The sequence below is a fragment of the Nothoprocta perdicaria genome, unplaced genomic scaffold, assembly GCF_003342845.1.
Source record: "Nothoprocta perdicaria isolate Ctin4 unplaced genomic scaffold, notPer1 scaffold_239, whole genome shotgun sequence".
Classification (NCBI taxonomy): Eukaryota; Metazoa; Chordata; class Aves; order Tinamiformes; family Tinamidae; genus Nothoprocta; species Nothoprocta perdicaria.
In genome coordinates, this window is record NW_020455465.1 from 423,341 (window position 1) to 431,024 (window position 7,684).

Consider the following 7,684-nt stretch of genomic DNA (forward strand, 5'->3'; position numbering starts at 1 on the left):
AAGCAAAAACTTGTTGCCACTAAATTAACCARGAGGAATTTAACAGAGACAAAATCAATAATTTTGATTTTCTGTATCAAAATTGTAAATCAATGGGATTCCCTAGACATTTATTGTGGTTAAAAGAATACACTCCTTTCTTTTGTGATAGCTACAAAAAGTGTCTTAAAGGTAATGGGGAAAATGTTTCATGGAAAACCTTCTTTTTTATTCCTTCCCTAAACTTGGCTTTGTAGTTTGCCAAACATGAACATGAGCCTGTAGCAGAAAGGTGTCTATCTGAGCAGTAGGCAAGGACGTTGAGAAGAACAGAGGTCCTATGAGCTTTCATTTCTTCAGGAAGACAGGTCTTTTTATCCAATTAAACCAGCAGAATTTAGTATCCTGAGGAAAACTGAGAGAATTCAGTAAAGAATTGAAAATTTTATACTACTACTAATAAAGTGGTAGTTATATCTTTTCATTTATGTGAAGATCACATATCACTTTAGAAGCATGACCACTGTATTTGACTGATCTTGCAGCATGTGCTTGTTCCTATCCTATCAACTACTCTGACTGTGGGAGGTCCAAAAACTATCACTACTCAGCCAGAAGCTGGCTTCATGTASCCAGCTGATTTCTTTCCCACTAACTTGTCTAGTCTCTCCTTGAACCCATATAAATCTATATAGGAAAGCTAAAAGATACCTTCTTTTTTGTTCTATACAATGTTCTGATTATTAGCCGAGGCACTGCCCAATCCACCACATAAACAATGACGTCTTTCCATAAAAGACACCAAGAAAACAAATATTGCAGCTGTGCCAGAGGTAAATTTTCCTTTAATCCTCATTAGAGCTTTATTGAGAACTCTTATCTTGGAATAGGCCTTTTTGTTTGTAAAACCTTCTGCTAGATGTATGTGTGCACAGCAGCTCTCCTCCTGTACTACTTCTCTGGATGATATTTCTTAAAAAAACAAACAAACAAACAAAAAAACCCCACTTTATTCTGTGCAGAAAAACTAAAATACACAAGAAAAGCTGGCAGGGTGAGCATGCCAAGAAAAGAAAAGAAAAAAAAATTACTCTCCAATAAAATCCCAAATATTATCATAATGCGTATTCCAAGTCAAGTCTAAGATGTCCCATATTTCTGCTGAATGTGTAAGCTTGTGTGTTTCATTAGACTCCCATTCATTATGAAAATCAACCAGCAAATTACATCTTTTGTAAATGGAATCATTATAGCCGTAATTTACAAAATATATTAAGCCCTTTGATCTTTGTCAGAGAACATACCATGTACTTTTACGACACATTGCTTGGAAATTGTAATTTAAAAACTATAAGCCTTACATTCACAGCTTTAATGCATATTTGAGACTGTACTTTTCTACCAAAAATAACATTTATGTTTTGTCTGTTGGGTAATGTGGCTCACCTTTCAACTGAAAGAAAAACAATACAGTAATGCAAAATAATAAAATACGAATGCAGACTGTCATCAGTGAGTACTTTCAACTTTTACTTTTCTCAGACCTGTGATCTAGACAATCTAGTCTTTCCAGTGATAATCTACAATACCCTCAAATTTTTCATCTCTGTGTAATATTATCATGATTTCTGATGTATGTATGCATCAAAAAGGTTATATAATATTTGTAATAAATATTAATCTATAATCTAAAAGATCTTTGGGAGTTAATGTTTTTCTTTGACTTTTTTATTTTTTTTTACTTGTTATTTTTAATGATGATAGGTGAAGAAAACAAGGAAAAGATGCTTAGTAACATTTGAGAACCTTTAAGATAATCTTCTACACATACAAGTCAAAACAGATGTTTCATCTTATCTGTGGATTAACAGGGAGGAGAACAATCATAAAAGTAAACATTTGAAAATGAACGTTTTTTTATATATTTGTTTTTAAGAAAGAGAGCAGTTATTACTGAAAGGTCTAGCATAATATCAAAATCCTACCTAAGCTGGATACCATTTATCTAGAAGAAAAGCATCATATAAACAGAAAAGAGGTAATATATAATTATTTAGAAAGTGTACTCCTGGTCTCTTCCGTGTAAAATCTACATGAATGTAAAAATACTTGCATTTTGAAACTCTGCCAACATTTACTCAACCTTTAAAAATGTGGAATTGAGCATAATAACAGAATCTGTCTCTATATATGTATGCTGCCATCTGGTTTCACTGTTTTATTTAATGAAATTTGTGATCTCAAAAACCATTTAATTTTCCCCCATTTTTTGGGAACTGTCTTTTTCCAAAAGAAAAACCACTTATAATAAATAGACAAGGCCACTATAGACCAATATTCTTTTTTTATTAAGAATAGACAGACACTAGCTGCATAAATAAATAAATAAATAAAACTATAAACTGAATTTTCTATTATGAATAACACCCCTAGTTGATTTGTTGGAGTTCTCACCCAAAAGGAGCAATGGTTCTGCCCAGCCTTTGAGTCCTGTTACTGCAAAGTGCAGGCATTTCCACTTACCCATTCAGTTGCTATGAGATTTGTAATTCAGAGTCATAAACTTCAAGATTTTTTCACAAAAGGTTTCATAAAATGAACAGCTAAAATAAAATGCTGTTATTTGCCCAAAATAGCATAGCCTGCAGATTTTGAGATCAACGGCTACTGCCTATAATTAATATCATATCACTGATTAGCACTTATAAACCTTTTTTTATGGATGTCTAAGCCTCTTATATTATGCATAACTGAGCATATGGAATCTTAGATCTTTTATTTATTTATTTATTTTTACCTTCTGTTCCTAAAAAAATTCAAAGCAAAGCAAGCTAGTTGTACTTGATTATTTTGTATATTTAGCAGGTCTGTATTCTTGGCCATGAGTCCAAAACCTTTTCTAAGAGGACTTATCTAGCAGCTGTGTTGATAATTCTATTTTGAGTGCAACTTGAAGTGCAAGAAGATTTCTTCACACCTGTGTCTCTAGAGCTTGCTTTATGGAAGGGATTGGACTTTGCATGATTTTTGCAGGAAATACCATGCAGTACAAAGCAAAACAAAATATTTCCCTTTCTGAAACAGACTGATAAAGGAGATCAATCTGCAATATGCAAAGGAAGTTTGGCTTACACACTCTGAACACAACACGAAAAAACATCTACTAGAGACCATTTCACACTGTCTTGCATCCCATACAATTTATGATTTCTGGAGTTATAAAGAACCATGTCTACTTGGACCAGACACTATAGACCTTGAATAAGAACATTTTCTTAATATAATTTATTCAATTTATGCATAAAGCTTTACATAAAAGGAATATACTAATATTTCTCTGTTGGTACTTTTCAATAATCTCAATGGTGTGTGACTTGGCCTTCAAAATCAAGGATGTGTGCGCTCTTAAACCTGTATTGAAACTGTTGTGGGGCTGGATATTTCCCTAAGATGAAGCCCAGATCCTGCCAGATCACATCCAGAGCTACAACTTTTCAAGTGCTTCAAAACTTGGTAGGACAGTGTCCATGAGCAGTCTTCCTCCTATAGAAACCACCTAACCCATTGGAAATGCATCGCCAACAATAATTCTAATGGCCATCTAAGAATCGCACTGATAATAGCCTCAACTTGTGAAAGCTTGCTTCCCGCCCCGCCCCGAAATCCACAATCTACTATATGAAAACTGCAAATCTAAGAAGCATGAGATTTAACTAACACTAGATTTAACAGAGAATCTGGACATCAACTTTTTCTTTTTTTTAGTGAAGTTGTTTGAGTTGTAGAACACTTTGACATTYGCCAAAGCCTTACTGTCAAGTCAGGTGAAAGATGATTTTGTCTATCCAATTCCCTTAATGCCCATGTCTTCGATGAGAGTTTTCTGGTAACACCTGAAAATAAATCCATGTGTCTTTCAACGTAACAATGCTTTCTGTGTTTATAAAGTGAAATTGCCCAAAAATCTGAAAAAAGTGCAGTAATTCTTTGCACAAAATTTCACTCCATCATGCTATGCACTATGTTGCTTAACGTTCATAATCACATAGGGTTTTTTTGCTGTCCTTGAATCCCTCAGAGCTCAAGATGATGGCAACCTGGCAATGACACAGCAACTCAATATTTATTTTTGTCCTTATTAGTTAGAGATTCCATAGCGCTGTTCCTGCACACCATAAAACTGTCTTGGCCATGTGGGGCATCATGTTCTAGAGGCTGGAGGAATTAACGCTGGCTGCTGCTCTACTCTGTAGTGACAGTTTTATTATGATGTGGTGTGAATGACTACTTTCAATCCATTTGTTATAGAATATATGAAAGCAAAGGTTAAAAATCATTTGTCTTACCCATTCTTGGCACAACTGGAGGAAAAATTTTGCAAGAAATCAATCGGTGCAACTTGATATGAATGAACATCTCCTATTTGGAATAACTTAAAAAAAAAAAAAAAAAAAAAAAAACAGAAAGAAAGAAACCCACGCTTGTAGTAAACTTGTCCTAATGGATGCATTGAAAAATCTTAATTCTCAGCAATCACATATGTTACTGCACAGAATGTGTTTAGTGGAGGGGGCTCTCCAAGAGGATAAATGATTGATTTTCAGTCTGGCTGTCAAGCAAGCAAAAATATTMAAATTAAATTGATTTTTTAAGTGTTATTATTTCTTTCCACAGAAATGTAAAAGCAGCAAAAACATTCCTCAGTGATTAAAATGTTCCATCTCACTAAAATAAAATGTTTAATCTTGGTGTTTATGTAAGGCAAAAGAATTGAATGAATCTCTTCACAAAAATCATGAGGGAAAAGCCAGCCCTTTTGCCAAACACTTCAGAGGTCTGAGCAGTCACCCAATATGTAGGCAACTCATAATCACGTCTATCTCTGCCTGAAAACACTTTAACCTGGGAGACTTTAATCACCAGTCAAAGTGGTGGGAGGAGGGCTTTGCTTCACATTTTATACACATTATATACATTTTTTTTTTCTAATTTTTTTTCTAATTCAGCAACTGGTGGTCACTTCATTCCTCCTCCTAAAATATCAGGGTTGTAAGGCACAGGAGTCATGTGTTCTTTTATGTGGTGGAACATCTGCAACACGATGGGTGTAGGGTGACCACCTCAAATAGCCTACCAGCATAGAAAATGAAAAATGAGAGGGTTTAGTTCATGCCCATCACTTGCCTGGCAGAAGGTGTCATGCTTCACCGCTAACTTGGAGAACATTGTGATCTGGGTTTTCTTTGGCCTTCTCCCACTTTGTACAAAAATTAAATTAATCTATATTGAGACATAAAATTAAAATCCTATTATCATCACCTTATGTAAATATACTGCCATTGTTTTTAGTTGAAAAAAAATTGTGAATTCAACTGGAGTTTGGAAAAAAAAAATAAAGAGGAGGTGAATTAGCCTTTTTTTTTTCCCCCTGGCAAATCTACCTAGTTCTCTAGAAAATAAAATTTACTTAGATGCATTCCTGAGTTAAGAACTGAATCTCTTGCTATTTTATGTTAATTTCTGCACTTCAGACAATTTTACTCTGATTTTTCTTATTTGTATCTTTGGGCTTGTGTCAAATAACTTTCCTGTAGGTTAAAGAAATGTTGAAGAAGATGAGATTGTGGGGAGGCTATCGCCTTTGACATGTGACAGGCGGACTCTCTTCTGTGACCGCAACACAGAGGAAAGTTTGGGCAGTCCTGAAGAAATGAGGTATGTGCAACATCTTAAGACCCTTCTTCTCCTATCTTGAGGCACATTGTGCACATCTTGGTCTGCCATGTAGTAAAAACATAGATCTTGCATAGATGTAGATTTACATGGTATGAGGAACACTTACAAACAGTGTAGTGTTTGTGGTGGGCTGGCAGCAGGAAGAGTTCTCTATTTTGGGGGTGTTCCATCCTGTCCTCCATGGAATAAGACTGGGTGGCAGCCTTTGAAACTGTTACAGAATCCATTGACAAAAGCCAGCAGGATTTGTGAGGGCTTGTGAGGAAGGAAATCTCTCTTTCCCTTTCTTAACACCTTTGCTTTATTTGACACTCTGACTCCTTGAGGTCTGGCACTGGTCCCCTAAGGACACCTTTTCTGAACTTGTAGGGCAAGGTGCTGTAATGCCTTCTTCCCGTTTGGGTTGCGGGACTCTCCTTTAACAAAACTCCCCCTCTAGGATTCTGCTGGTCCTGCACGTGCAAGACCTGTACTTGGAAGGACGAAAAGGGCCAAGACACAACTCTCCTTCCCAGATGGTAYAGAGCCATCCAAAGGGCACCATCACCCATGTAAGAAGTAAGAAATGGTAAAATGGGAGAAAAGGTAACTGAGGAAACTGAGGAAGCTGGGGAAACACTCAGTGTCTGGTGGGGTCAGGCCGTGTACACCGGCCCTGAGCCAAAAATAATATTGCAGTCGCTGTGATGCTGCAACAGTATCGGCACCTATTAATTCCAGTCTAATCTGAATGCGTCTTTAATTATGATACCGGCGTGGTGTTGCTGTATGACTCCTCGCCACTGAGCCAGCCTCTGAGCTGATGGCAGTATCCCTCTTCTTTTGGCCCTCTTCACTTTATTCTAGGACTGACATCTCTCTCTGTACACTTTCTTTCTTTCTTTTTTTTTTTTTTTTTTTTTACAAAATACTGTACTTCTCAACATTAATCATAGCAAGGAGTGCGATGAATTCTTTTCAACTATGTCTTTGGATTTTACTATGAAATACTTTCATACAGGCTATTTTTCTTTCTCCCTCAGCAGAGCCTGGATTCACCTTGCAGGGATTTTCYGCGCTTGCCCATTCAGTTCTTTTGCAGCTGCTCATTTGCTGGAGAGAATTTATGGTTTTGTCCCCTGCTCTCCTCTCGCAGGGTGGCACAAATTACTCGGGTCAAGGACTACCTCCCTCTCTCACTCTCMGTTCTCCTCAGCTGCTACCCGGGCTCAGGAGCATCCTCCCCATTCTGAGGAAAGGCTGAATTCCTCCCCCTAGCTCTCTGTCTCGGTCATTTCTGTGTGCAACAAATAATAATTAATGAAAGAAAAATAACAGTGCTAAAATAACTGTTCATGGGGCCACTCCAAACCTGACATTACCGAGATCAATAGCGCTGAAGAGAATTTCYTTTTTTTTTGGCTTCTCACCAGCAGGCAGTTCATAATTTGGGGGCTAGGAGCCGCTGGATGAGAGGCCAGGAGGAAGTTTTGGGAGACGCTAGTGCTTTTCCTTCCTTCCGCCAGCAAAGAGCACTCCACGCCAGGATTTGCTTCCCGCTCCCGTATTTCGGGGATGCGATGTGTAGCACGTTTCTCTGTATGTGTGTGTCTCCCTCGCTGCGTGCGTCTCCCGGATTTCTCCCTGCCTGGATGAGGCGGCTGCTCCAGCGCTGTGCGGAGCAGAGGTTTTCCCCCGCACCACCGTAACTACAGGCAGAGCAGCCAGTGCAGCGCACACACACACACACACACACACGCACAGAGAGGCGGAGAGGCGCGCTCGGAGCCGCTGTCCAGTGCATCCCCACGCCGCCCGCCCAGCACCTCCGCGGCGCGCAGGCGGCAGCAGCAGCAGCTCCGCGGCGGATCGCGCTGCCGCCGCTCCGCGCTTTCCATCTGCACCACCTACAGCCAGATATTTTTTCTAACCTTTTTTTACACCCTCCTTTTTTTTTTTCTTTTCTTTTCTTTCTTTTTTTTTTTTTTTG